This window comes from Bactrocera neohumeralis, chromosome 4 (genome assembly GCF_024586455.1).
Source record: "Bactrocera neohumeralis isolate Rockhampton chromosome 4, APGP_CSIRO_Bneo_wtdbg2-racon-allhic-juicebox.fasta_v2, whole genome shotgun sequence".
Lineage (NCBI taxonomy): Eukaryota > Metazoa > Arthropoda > Insecta > Diptera > Tephritidae > Bactrocera > Bactrocera neohumeralis.
In genome coordinates, this window is record NC_065921.1 from 54,493,164 (window position 1) to 54,508,508 (window position 15,345).

The window sequence follows — 15,345 nt, forward strand, 5'->3', positions numbered from 1 at the left end:
CCGGGGGGGGCTTTTTATACTCTCGCATGGTAAAATGATAATCGAGATTTCATAATACGTCATTTACATATTTTTCAAATACCGTATTTTTGTAAAGTTTTATTCCGCTATCATCATTGTTTCCTAATGTTTATACTCGTATTATACAGAGAAGGCATCAGATGGAATTCAAAATAGCTTTATATTAGAAGAAGGCGTGGTTGCGAACCGATTTCACCCATATTTCGTACATGTTATCAGGGTGTTAAGAAAATATTATATACCGAATTTCATTGAAATCGGTCTAGTAGCTCCTGAGATATGGTTCTTGGTCCATAAGTGGGCGGCGCCACGCCCATTTTCAATTTTTAAAAAAAGCCTGGGTGCACCTTCCTTCTGCCACTTCTTCCGTAAAATTTAGTGTTCCTGACGTTTTTTGTTAGTCGGTTAACGCACTTTTAGTGATTTTGAACATAACCTTTGTATGGGAGGTGGGCGTGGTTATTATCCGATTTCTTCCATTTTTGAACTGTATATGGAAATGCCTGAAGTTTGGTTAACATAGCTATAGTAGTTTCCGAGATATGTACAAAAAACTTAGTAGGGGGCGGGGCCACGCCCACTTTTCCAAAAAAATTGCGTCCACATATGCCCCTCCCTAATGCGATCCTTTGTGCCAAATTTCATTTTAATATCTTTATTTATGGCTTAGTTATGACACTTTATAGGTTTTCGGTTTCCGCCATTTTGTGGGCGTGGCAGTGGGCCGATTTTGCCCATCTTCGAACTTAACCTTCTTATGGAGCCAAGGAATACGTGTACCAAGTTTCATCATGATATCTCAATTTTACTCAAGTTACAGCTTGCACGGACGGACGGACAGACGGACGGACGACGGACGGACAGACACGACGGACAGACCGGATTTCGACTCTACTCGTCGCCCTGATCACTTTGGTATATATAACCCTATATCTGACTCTTTTAGTTTTAGGACTTACAAACAACCGTTATGTGAACAAAACTATAATACTCTCGTTAACATTAGACGAAGTGGGCGTGGCCCCGCCCCACTAAGTTTTTTTGTACATATCTCGGAAACTGCTATAGCTATGTCAACCAAACTCTACGGAGTCGTTTCCTTCAGGCATTTCCATATACAGTTCAAAAATGGAAGAAATCGGATAATAACCACGCCCACCTCCCATACAAAGGTTATGTTGAAAATCACTAAAGTGCAGCAACCGACCAACAAAACGTCAGAAACACTAAATTTTACGGAAGAAAATGGCGAGAAAAAGTTGCACCCAGGCTTTTTAAAGTGAAAATGGGCGTGGCGTCGCCCACTTATGGACCAAAAACCATATCTCAGGAACTACTAGACCGATTTCAATGAAATTCGGTATGTAATATTTTCTTAACACCCTGATTACATGTACGAAATATGGGTGAAATCGGTTTACAACCACGCCTTCTTCCAATAAAACGCTATTTTGAGTTTCATCTGATGCCTTCTCTGTATAATATACGAATGAAAATACAATTTCAATACTCAAAGTACACAAATTGATCTAATCTAATTAATTTTACAGCAAAATAAAAAAAATATGTAAATGACGGATAATGAAATCTCGATTATCACTTTATCATGCGAGAGTATAAAATGTTCGGTGACACCCGAACTTAGCCCTTCCTTACTTGTTCTACGCTTGCTTTCCTACTTTGACCGATTGTTTTTACAATTTGCTTGATTTTCTTGTTGTAGAGCATACAGACGCTCACCATGACTTATACCCGACAAATGCAAACAAGCATAAAACAATTTGTTGGCACGGCCAATAGTACACACCTTTTACCCCCCAAAACCGAGAGTTCTCTGTCCCGCAGTCTTAGAAAAACCTTTGTTTATGTGATAAAATGTAAAAATGTAGTCCTAGGCATATTTTTTGTTTATACATATGTCAGTGTGTGTATGGATACAAATACACACAACTCTTTTTTTACACGGTAGAAACGTTCCTCAGAAATCCGTGTAAAAAAAGAAGCGTAAAATGGGGGATACGTTCCATGTCATCTGAAAACCGTGTAAGATGAAATAAAGAACTATAGAAGAACCGTGTAAAAAATGTTGAAAACTATAAAATTTCAGATATGCATACAAATTGTATGTTCATATGGCATTATATTGAGCATTAAAACTTAAATTAAATAATTCATACTCGTGAAAAATTTGTAGATTAAGCAAAAACAAAAGAAATCTGTTAGTCCAGAATTAACAACAGAAAAATTTGTATAGAAATAAGGTAAACATATTTATATAGCTACATAATTATTCGTCGCTACTTGATAACAAGCGCAATTGTTTGCGACGAACTGGACTAAAGTCGGTATCATCACTGGAGATATCCATTTAAGCAATGTACATAAATATCATGCGAACAAAATGTGTAGGTAACAGTTATCGAATAAGGGGATTTCCCAGTTACTGCTATGGATGTTAATTCCAGCAATAGTGCTAAGTTTGGTAAAATGAAACATAGTTACAAGACAGTGATTTTAAAACCGTACTAGAATAAACATTTTTTGTAACAAAATTTTTTTTCAACTGTGTCACTTCAAATCCGTATAAAAAGAAACCGTGTAAAAAAAGAGTTGGTGTATATCACTTTAACCGGGTATCCATATCCGTTTCGGCAATGCGCTTACTGGCCAACTCATTATATTTTATTTTGTTAAAATCTATTTTGTTAAGCAGAAAACAAAATTTCGTTGACTTTGTTAGACAAATGTTGATATTGATGCTGACCAATCAGCTGGCATACCGAAGCAAATGCGTTGATGGGTACAATAAATTTATGGCGTAGCTATACGTAGGGATCTTGGTAGGCTTGTGTTACATAGAAGTTGTCCGGCCCTCCATTCAGTGAAATCCTTTAATAGTAAAGACAAATCTTATCTTATTCCAGTCCACAAAATGGATACAACAATAAATTGGAGCCACTTTTTAATGTGTGAAATCAGTTTAATTTAATACTATGGGTCGATTGGCGTAGAATATCAATCCAAAGTCAAAGGTAAAAAATAAATATTTTATATACTATATATATAATATATTTTGGTTTGTCTCCAGGATTCTTGCAACTTTACTTGTCGCACCCACTTATTGATCGGTCTCTCTAGAGTCTTGCAGTCTAATGCTGCTCTCGTGATGTTATCTTTGGGCTTACGCCAAGTGTACCAAAATCATTTCCATTTTACGCGACGGATTTCAATGTGGTCAGGTGTTGCAGTGCAACCAGAAAAAAGGAGCTGCTGGTCAGTTATTGTTGTGATTTCAACCGAGTCAGCACGAGAAGTTAGCAGCGCTAGAACTCTTTGCTTAGTTAAGACAATTTGTCTAGTTCAATGTTCCTACTCATGATCTGTTTTTCTTACTGAAGGTCGTTTTTAAGTTATCGGAATTATTAATTTCGTTTTTATTGGTATCTGTAATTTGATTAATTTAAAATGAGTAGGGGGTTAGCCTTTTGCACCAGAGCCTGGATCATGGACAGTTGGTCTGTCTCTTGGTTGGCAAGCCGAAGACTTTCCTCCGCGCTGGTGATAAGGTTATACCGCCTTTATTGGTCGTCAGAGTCTTGTTCCTTTTGAACAGAGGCACCACGTGAAAGTGAGGTGGACATTTGGGAGAGATAGGTTGTTTGTTTGCATCACTAACTCCATTTGTTCATTGTGAGTGTTAGCTAATGTGACACAAGTAGTAACCCAGAATTTAAGTACCAATTTATGGAAGCCCCAACCAAAATCTCACCTTACATCGCTTACTCACCACATTTTTAGAAATCAATATTCAAGTTTATAATACTATATTTTCAATTACACCCTTTAACTTCCTTATTTTCTGCTTTTTCTCCCTCCACTTTGAACCCTCACCCGTCCTTAGGGCTGACGATTGTTTGCATTCAATCCAGCTTACTCAATTAACTGCTGTGACATTTCCACAATTTTCCGCATCTGTCAGAGCTGCCAAGCTCGTTACTATCATTTCATAGCACATATTAACATTTGCACTTACACAATCATAAATTGTGGATGAGCGCTTTTTGAAGTATTCATTATCCTTTTTCCCTATCTGCCTTAATTTTTTGGATGCTTTTTGCTATTGCTTCGCTACTCCTTTGCCATATCATTTTGCTCTAACAACTAACTGAGGAGCTGGAGAGATGTAAGCTAAGAACCTGATGGGAAGCTGATGAGTTTAAAGGGAGCGTTGCCATTTACTTTGTCCTTTAGCGCTGCTCCATTGGAATTAAGTTCTCAAATATTTGTAGAAATATAAATCTCATATATTTTTTTTTTGGTTTCAAATGGCTGGTCCTCGGTGCGGGAAGGTAGGGTGAGAACGGGTAGGAAGAGAAAATATCAATCAATTTTGGGTTTGATTGCTTAACAGGGTAGTGTGATGAAATCGGTAATGAACCAATTTGTAGATTACAGTTGGATTGTTGTCTATGCATGTATATATGTATATAGTTACACATACATATCTACAATAAAAGACTTTTTGTACATATAGTATGAATATTTGATTTACTTTTTCGTGTGCGTTTTTGACTCTATTTAGACTTGAGACGTTTGGGTATTTTAATACTAGTTACCTCAGTTATTCGTCACCTTCAGGTGTTTATTTTGGCTCTACATTTTTCCCTTTAATAAAGTCTTAATATTGATGGGATTTCTAATCTCGTAAATATGATCTCTCATTTCTATAATCCCATTTGGTAATACAATTTCAGAACTATGCTAGTCTGTATTTTCCTCCGCATGGACCACAATTTGTTGAATGTTAATGGCAGACTCTGTTCAGGGTTCTGTGTGGCACTTTATCTCGTGCTATTTATCTAATAACATATCTAAAGTGAAAGCTTTTCTCTGGGTTTTAGAGAAATATTTTGAAGGAGGTGCTTATTTATGAACTGATTAGAAGAAATATTACTATTTATAATGTTACAATTTATAACAAAGGCAAATTTTTTAATTTTTTGTTTACTAAACATAACGAGTACCTTTTTTTTTCTGTCATCTTTAGTGCAGTTTCTTAAACAACGTGTACGTTAAGGATTCGAAAAGGAAACAATGTCCAGTCTTACCAAATTTAAACCAAACATTAAGTATTCGGGATATTCTTATCGAAATTAAGCCCAACAGATAGTTTCAGTTGTGTTGTGAGATGGGTTTACCAACTCTTTAAGTTCATTTACTATGCTAGTAGTCGCCAACAATAGCAAAAGTTAACATTCCTTCTCCAAGCCAAGTGAGCTCTAGGGAAGACGAGCTAACAAGTGTTTTATTCAGTTAAATTCGGGGAAAATGTGAATTTAGAAAAACTTTAAATCTATCACACTGAAACGCACAAAAAACTAATCCAAATCATTTAAACTTGATGAGACCGAAGGGAATTCAAGTTTAAAAGCAAAACAAAAAAATCAAACTGAAATTTGAGACCAGCAAGTGAGAGAGGTCAAAAGTGTGTTGAGAGCTGCAAGTGTATAAAAAGAGATATAGATATGTGCATCTGCGGATGCCTGTTCACATCATTTGTAATCTTAGCTGCCAAGCGAGCAATGCAAGTGTAAACTTTAAATGGATTGACCGAGGCGAACGCACGGAAAGGATAAGCAAACGTTGGCGAGACGCTGCAGGCGTGTGCGAAAGTGTTTGGCGCTTTGTCGAATTTGCGCCTTAACGCTAGCTTAAAAATTTATTGAAACTCGTTGCGAAAACTAATATTTATACACACCAAAAAAAAAGCTGAAAAAGTTTCAAAATGAATGATAAGAAAACAACCAACGCGAAACAAAGCAAAAAGGAATATGTGAAAAGTCAGGCATTTGAAAAGGAGAGGATGAATTATATTGGCAGAATATAAGCCAAATGATGGAGCATATGCCGCATTCACAAACACACGCACTAAGAAATACGTAGCCGCCTCCACATGCAAAGAAATATCAAACAAGATAAATAACACACGCAAATAATCAAACAAACAACAACATAAATAAACCAGAAAAAACGTTAACTTCGGTTGCACCGAAGCTAAATACCCTTCACAGGTGCATTTCTGTTAGTAACTATGTGGTTGTATGGAAGCTATATGCTATAGTTAACCGATCTGATCAATTTCTTCGGAGATTATATTGTTGCTTTGGAAAATAATATATACCAAATTTCGTGAATATATCTTGTCAAATGTGAAAGTTGTCCATACAAGAACTTGGTTCCGATCGTTCAGTTTATATGGCAGCTATATGCTATAGTTAACCGATCTGAACATTTTCTTCGGAGATTACATTGTTGCCTTAGAAAATAGCATATACCAAATTTCGTTAATATATCTTGTCAAATGTGAAAGTTGTCCATATAAGAATTTGATTCCGATCGTTCAGTTTGTATGGCAGCTATATGTTATAGTGGTCCGATATCGGCTGTTCCAACAAATGAGCAGCTTCTTGAAGAGAAAATGACGTTTGCAAAATTTCAAAACGGTATCTTAAAAACTGAGGGACTAGTTCGTATATATACAGACAGACAGACGGACATGGCTAAATCGACTCAGCTCGACATACTGATCATTTATATAGGTATATACTTTATAGGGTCTCCGATGATTCCTTCTGGGTGTTACAAACTACGTGACAAACTTAATATACCCTGTTCAGGGTATGAAAAAGACAATGTGTAAATGGACGTGCAAAAAGCAGCAGCAGATAAAGCTTGTTGCCAGTACAAGGTAAGGATGCAAACAACTTGGACGTTAATGCACATTGTGACTAAGCTAAAGCTTAGAGAGACAGAATAAAATTAAATTCATAAAAAACAAGAAAAAAGATTTTGGTTGAAATCGAAGCTCTTGACAAATACAAAAGTTTCCTTACAAAAACTTTTTTATCGGACAATCTGCCATACATTTATGCTATAATGATTCGATCTGAACTATTTCTTCGGCGATTATGCCATTTTCTTGGTTAAAAAGCCCTGCCAAATTTCGTGAAGTTATTTTGTCAAATACTAAAGTTTTCGATACAAGTATTTTACTCTAATGGTTCCATATATATGGCACCAATATCCTATAGCGATTCAATCTGAACCATTCCTTAAGAAAATGCACCATTGTTTTAGAGAATAACCCATATTTTGTGAATCTATCTCTTCAAATGAAAAGGTGATCCATGAAATGTCTTCATTCTGACCCATCAGCCTGTACAGCAGCTATATGTTCTTATAGTCCAATCCGAACATTTTTTTCCGTAGCATTGCCTTGACAAGTAGTTTGGGACAAATTTTAAGAAGATTTCCTCAAACCTGTAATTTTTGAATACAAGCACTTAATTCGATAGTTCAGTTTTTGTGGCAGCTATATGCTATAGCAATCCGATCTATGCTATGCCGTTTGAGAGTGCACCATTGCAATAATTTAAAATCCATGTAAAATTTCGTAGATACACTTATCTTGTCAAATAAAAAGTTTCTAAATAAGGACAAGATTTTAAGAATCAATTTTCTTATAGTCCAATCCGAATATTTTTTTTCGAAGATTGCGGCATTGCCTTGAGAAGTAGCCTATGACAAATTTCGAGAAGATATTTTACATATAGGGATTTTATTTTGACTGAGCAGTTGGTACGGCTGAAATAAGCTAAAGTGTTCCCATATAAACAATTTATGCGGAGGTTATAGCGGTGAATTGCAAAGTAATTTTTGTGCAATTTCGTGAAAACACCTTTGCAAATAAAAAAATATTTATACAACAATTATGGTAAAGTGGGCGTCCATTTTTTAGGTTATAATACCAAAAGCTAACTTGCAGGAATTTACTTTTCATAATGCATAGTTACTATACCTAAAGTAAATTTATTTGGTTTTTGACAAAATATCCGATTGTGGTACGTGGGCTTGGTCGGTTCCAGAAATGCTTATCTCCGATATAAGGTTTTTACAAGCTGCATAAGTCCTTCCAATAAATCGGACATATTTTATATAACATATTGAAAATAAAAATGTAAATCTCCACTTCTTTAAATTTAAGCTCCTTTAAGATTTTTCTTAATGCTAATACACAATGGGAGACGATGGAGCACTTTCAGCAGTATCTAGAACTCGTCTTAAATATATAGCAGCTTAACAGTTCAAGAATGTAGATGACATATCAAAATATCGCATTTAGAGTTCGTAAAACGCGTTGATGTCCTCCATGACATAAACTTCAACCTCCATCTGGCATTACTAACCTTTATGTACAGCGTGACATCCGGGCAGCATAACCTAACCTAATGTATCTACCACAACAAACTGATAACTTTTCCTCTGGTACAAAAATATAAGAAGAAAAGGATCTGCAGACAAGTTAGAAGTACTACTCGTAGCAACTTGAAGACCTAAGTCGAAAATCTCCTCTCGTTTGGTCGAAGGCGTTGTGTAAATATGTACTATTTGATTGAGTGCATGATTATGTGAGTGCATGAATAATTGAAGAATTGATTGCATAAGCGTTTCATTGACCCTTATTATGTGAAATTTATTAGCAAAGAGCAAGAGATGTGCAAAGTTTTTGTATAATCTGAAGAATTGCTTGCAACTTAAGGTCCGTATCCAGCTCTCAAGTAATTGCTCAAGAAAAAAACTATACTATTTCTTCAAGTAATTTTGACAGTTGGTTACATATTGTGAATGATCCACATTAGAAAAGCAAGAGAGAATAAATAAAGAAAATAAACTTGTTCATAATATGTATGTGTGTGTGTAGTAACATAAAGATTTTCATTGCGATTTAAGGAATGTTGTTGATGATTGGTAAGTTTTATACAACATTTCAAAATGAAATATACTTCTTAATAATGATTTTAAATAATTTACGATGAATTTAACGATTACTTTGAATTTCCTTCAAGAAACAATTGTTGATTTCTTGTTTCTTCGAAAAACCAAGTTTGCCATATTCGCATTTTATTGAAAAAATGTATTAAAAATTAGTACTAGATTTCTTTAGAGCTGCATACCAGCACAAGAAAATTTCCTGCGGTAAATTTTCTTAACCATTTCTTAAGCGTGTTTTTATATGAAGTTTTTACATTTCTTGGGAGCTGGATACTAATAGCGGGATTCTGTAACCAGTCTCTAGTCTCTATTTGAGACATTTTGAGGTAAAGTCTCAATTTGAGACTAGTAAATATTCACTAAACAGTCTCTAGCGTTAGTCTTAAAATATTGACTCAAATTTGATTCCTGATAGTTAGCAGGTCACAAAGTAAAAGAACTTTTGCTGCCATTTTGAATATACTGAATAGAGATCATCATATAACATAAAAAATAAAACAATGCGTTTTTATAAGCAGCACTATGTGCTTCTGTTGAGCTTTATTACAAAACTGACTACACTTAACTTTAAGGTTTATAATCTAACCTATGCTTGAGCCGGCCTACGTGACCAAAGATGCTTGGTCAGCTAAAAGGGTTTGCGCGCGTAGCGCTCACCTGCAGCTATTTGGTTTTGGGAGAGAAGACATGGTTGCGCGTGTTTCGCTCACTTAAGAATTTAGCGGATGCGCGTTTAGCGCAGTTGCACTTTTGGTTGTAATAGGACTCCAAAGTATGCAAACGGTTTGTATGTTTCTAGCATATAATGTGGGAATGGAATTTATGTAGAAGTTCATAAAATATTGTGTTAACTTCTCCCTCCGAAATATCAAGCGTCCCCGCTTGATTAATTAAAAAAATGGGATGTCGTTAAGACTTCTATGCTGCGTCCTTTTAATTACTGGCATTTGAAATGATTCCGGTTTGCTAATAATTATTTCAGGCTTTACGCGCTTTTTGCATCTGAAAATTGCAATTATGGTAAGTACTAGGGCTAACAGCCCAAAATGAGTGAATAAACTGGATTTCACTAAAAGATTCAGAGAACTTATTTTTTTAATGTTTTTTATATTAAGCTCTTTCATAAGTTTTAAGGATAGAACTTCCTCGAACTCTGAATTTGAGTTTGAATGTTGGATTAAAGCAGGCAGTGGTCTCAAGCTATGTTGTTCTAAAGTTGTAAAATTCATGTTATTTATTCTTATAGTTTCATTAAAGATTCTTATCAAATATGATCCTCTTAATTTTCTAGTATTATTATTTGCAGTAATATTTCCTTCGAAATTATTTAAAAGTATTAATCCATTATTTATTTCTACAATATTTTTAACATGTTCCGTATTTGTTACGGTGCACTTATATGGTTTATTCCTTATTAAATTTTTTATACAATTTTCGTTTTCCAAATTAACAATTTGGGTTTGTTTGCAAATTTGTATTTCATTTATTATTTTACAATCTTTTTCTATACCATAATATTCTTCATTACATTTCAGTATTTTTTCAAAATTTATCTTTAAAATAGTTTCGTTTTTACTTAAAGGCTTAATTATAATAGATTTGCAAATTTCTTTACCGGTTTTCGGTATTTTTATCATATAAATTAGTAAGTTTTGTTTTACAGCAATTTGAACATCTGCAAAATTCAGAGATTCTTCTAACGAACCAAATTGCAGATTCTCTTCGACAAAAATTTTATTTATTCTATGAGCTTCTTGATTGTTAATAATAACTGAGTTAATAATGTTCGCTTTAGTTAAATGAATTGCTCTTTTAATATTTTCTAACTCATCTTTGATTATGTCAATTTTAAATTTATATTGAAGTATTAAGGCGGTTTGAAATTCGTTACTACTTCCTAGAGACTTTATTATTGAGTTGCTAATTTCTGTTATATTGTTTATTCTTTCTAAAATGTTTTTGTTGATTATTAATTGTTGGTTGTTATTCTCGATTACTTCTTTAAATTTGCTGTTGATGGCTATTAAATCGTCATGGTCGGGGTTGCCAGCTATCCATTTCCAGGCTGATCCTATGTAGTCTAGTGATCTTTTGTTTTTGTATTTAGGTAAAATGTTATTAATTGTTATGTTGATATTATTGATTTCGTCTGTTATAAATGGGTAAAGAGGGTTGTTAGCTGGAATGTTTCGTATGAAGTTTCTGTTCAGTTCCCGTAATATTGTAGAGTATTCTGTTATGTTTGTCATGTGGATAATCCGGTATGTTCCTGTTTGAATTTTGCCAATTCCTTCCTCCATCATTACGATTTCTGACTGAGTGTAATCTAACACCTCAACCGAACCATCGCTTAAAATAAAGTTCAGGAAAAAAAGAGATATAAATATCATTTGCATTTTCCTGTGTTGATAATGTTTCCTCCTTTGTGTGATTAATTTAGATTTCTCCTCTTGTAGTGGTATTTGTTGTATTGGTTCTATTTGATGAATTAATTTAAATCTTTCCTCTTGTAGTTGTATTTGTTGTATTTGCTGAATTAGTTTAAATCTTTCTTCTAGTAGTTGTATTTGTTGTATTGGTTGTATTTGATGAATTAATTTAAATCTTTCCTCTTGTAGTTGTATTTGTTGTATTGGTTGTATTTGATGAATTAACTTAAATCTTTCCTCTAGGAGTTGTATTTGTTGTATTGGTTGTATTTGATGAATTAATTTAAATCTTTCCTTTTATAGTTGTATTATTTTACACTTGTTTAATTTATTCTAAATTTCCCCGTCACGCACTTTTTGTTCAATGTATTTGTATTTAGCTTATGCTTTTCGTTCGGCTGGGTTGATACTGCCCGTCCTTTTTCCGAAAGGTACTAAGGGGCCGAGTACGAAATGTTATTTAGGTTTCGTCCGCGAGTATAAAAATATTATTATTTTTCTCACGGTCCTGCTCGGACGGAGCCACATAAAAAATAAAACAATGCGTTTTTATAAGCAGCACTATGTGCTTCTGTTGAGCTTTATTACAAAACTGACTACACTTAACTTTAAGGTTTATAATCTAACCTATGCTTGAGCCGGCCTACGTGACCAAAGATGCTTGGTCAGCTAAAAGGGTTTGCGCGTGTAGCGCTCACCTGCAGCTATTTGGTTTTGGGGGAGAAGACATGGTTGCGCGTGTTTCGCTCACTTAAGAATTTAGCGGATGCGCGTTTAGCGCAGTTGCACTTTTGGTTGTAATAGGACTCCAAAGTATGCAAACGGTTTGTATGTTTCTAGCATATAATGTGGGAATGGAATTTATGTAGAAGTTCATAAAATATTGTGTTAACTTATATATTAATCGATTGACGTTTTTTATATTTTGTTAGCAACTCAAAAACCAAAAGGTTGAAAATAAATCAATTTTACGTAAATTTTGTAAATATTATGAAACAAAGTCAACATATATTTTTATTTTTATTGATAATTATGTTTTTTGACTATGTTATAGAAAATTTAATATTTGTTATCGACATATGTATCAATTTTCATAGAAGTGTAAAAACATCTCTGCATAATGAAATGTAACAGATTTTGTTACTGTCAAAAAAAACTGAAAAATTGTCTCTAACTTAAAATCTCAAATTAAGAGACTTGAGATTGTATCACAGTACAGAATCGCACGGTAAATTTTACATGCTGATAATGGACGGCCGATGTGCAAGCGACTTTTAAGAGCTGGCAAATGGGGAAGAGTAAATTATTTTTATATTTGAAGAATTGTTAAACCAAATTTCAGAAAGATTTCACCAAAAATCCCCTACCTCGGGACCTGACAAAGCGATTTCTACAAAACATTGCGACATTGTGGAAATGAACGAAATCGAACAACAACCACAGCAGCTCCCATATAACACAATTTTTAATTCCACTTGATTTGTTCAGTTTCCAGTTTACAAATCAATAAGCAATTAATAACGGGATAAAACTTTGCACGAATAATATTTTTAGTGTGTGCCATCTATAACCAAAAATTGACTCCATGATCCAGATGATCCGGTATGCAGTCAAAGCTTGTGAGGCTATCTGAGTGTTCAGATACACTCTCCTTTAGGAACCCAGATTCCCTGAGCCTAATAGCACCGCACATGCTGATGAGCGCAGCCGTTGGCTTCTATGAAAGCTTTTTATCAAGGATGAGCCCTAAATATTTCACTGTATCCGCCGGTTGCAGGCGAATACCTTCCACTTGCGGCAATCTTGTATCTTCTACTAAATAAAACCATTTCTGTTTTATTTGGGTTGATGGCGAGTCCATTTGTTACAACGCTGAGATATCCCTGCGTCAACTCATACATGGTGCTAAGAAACTATCCTTTGACCATAAGTCCTACATCGTCTGCATAGGCAATCACACGACAGCCAAGACCCTCTAGTCTTTTGAGAAGGTCGTTAACGACTAGGAGCCATAGAAGAGGAGAAAGAACCCCACACTGAGGAGCTCTCCTGTTCATATTTCGCCGCGTGTGCGCGCTGCTCCCTTCTGTTTCGACCACCCTGTCGCACAGAAGAGTGAAGATGAGCTGCTTGAGGTTCGATTCAAACCCAATACCCAACCTCGAGGTCCTTAACCTCAACGGCTTCCTCAAGCCATGACACGATATTTTGCAGGGCAGTGTCCACTGACCTTCCTTTACGATACGCATGTATCGTCTATTTAAATATCAGTCCATCAGTCTATTTAAAGTTTTAAGTCAAACGGAGGAGAGGCTGATGGGCCTGAAATCCTTGGCCGTAACGTGGGAGCTCTTGCCAGCCTTGGGGATGAATGTAATTCTGACTCTTCTCCAGGCCCCTGGGACGTAACCTAATCAGAAGCAGTTCGCATAGGTCGGTGTCAGTCAGCTGAATGACAGCTTAACGGTCTGCTGAAGCTGCGCCCATGTCAGGTGTCGCTCATCAAGAAGGTCGGCAAAGGCCGTGCAGTCAACATGCAACGCTCCGAAAGATACCTGCACAGAGAACGAGTTGCTAGGGAAGTAAGCATCAAGGAGCATCTAAAGTGTCTCTTCAGTGCTCAGGGCTCACTTCCCATTTACAGCCTTGAGATAACCCAGCTGCACTGGGTTTTTTGCGAGAATGCGCCTAAATCTAGAGGACTCGTGCAAGCCCTCCACTTTTTCGCAGAAGCTCTTCCACGAGATCCTCTTAGCTTTCTTAGCTCGAACTTGTATATCGAAAGTCCCATTTTATACAACGCCCAGTCGTCAGATATTCCACTCGTATGGGTCCTGTTGAATAAGCGTCTGCAAGACGCCCTAATTTCCGATATTTCCATAATCCACCATAGAGGTTTCCCTCTGCCCTTCGGTGTTTTCAGTGGACATGAGTTTTCCAGTGCAGTATAGCACACCGAGCTTTAGACTTCGGCCCGAAGCCTCCTGCGATAACCGTATTCCTAGGATTTCTAACAGATTTTCTAGGCGGACCTTCTCCGACTAGACTAAACCCGATATACATGTGATCAGAAAAGGAGTGGTCATCGAGGACTCTCCAGTTTGAGATCAGCGGGGCAATCCCGTGTGAGGCTAGAGTGAGGTCGAGAACCTCCTACCTGCCCGCGGTTAAAAAAATGGAGAATTTCCCCTATTACAGATGCGAAGATTTTCGCTAACAATAAAATCAAAAAGCGACTCACCTCTAGTATTGCTATCCGAGCTACCCCAGATCGAGTGTCGCGAGTTGGCTTCCGAAACAAAGATGGACCTGCTCGATGTACCTGCTCGATTAAGCTCAGCAGCTCGAATTATTTTCTCAAAAAGTAGATTGAAGACGTCGCACGATAGGGAGTCGCCTTGTCTGAGACCTCGTTTGGTAACGAACGGCTCGGAGAGGTCCTTTCCGATCCTGAAGGAGCTTTTGATGTTGCTCAACGTTAGTTTACACAGCCGTATTAGTTTTGCGGGGATACCAAATTCAGACATCGCGGCATAAAGGCAGCTCATTTTCGTACTGCCGAAAGCAGCTTTGAAATCGACGAAGAGGTGGTGTGTGTCGATTCTCCTTTCACGGGTGTTTTCCAAGATTTGGCGCATGGTGAATATCTGGTCGGTTGTTGATTTGCCAGGTCTAAAGCCACACTGATAAGTTACAACCAGTTTGTTGACGGTGGGCTTTAATCTTTCACACAGTACGCTAGATAGAACCTTATACGCGATGCTGAGGAGGCCTATCGAGCGGTGGTCGGCGCAGATTGTGGGGCCTCCCTTTTCGTGGATTGGGCAGAGCACACTTAAATTAAAATCGCTGGGCATGCTTTCGTACGACCATATTTTACAAAGAAACTGTTGCATGCTCCTTATCAGTTCTTCGCCGCAGTGGTTGAATAGCTCGGCCGGCAGTCCATCGGCCCCCGCCGCTTTGTTGTTCTTCAGGCGGGTAATTGCTATTCGGATGATCAGGCAATGGAACCTCTGCTCCATCGTCATCGATTGGGGAGTCCGGTTTGCCTTCTCCTGGC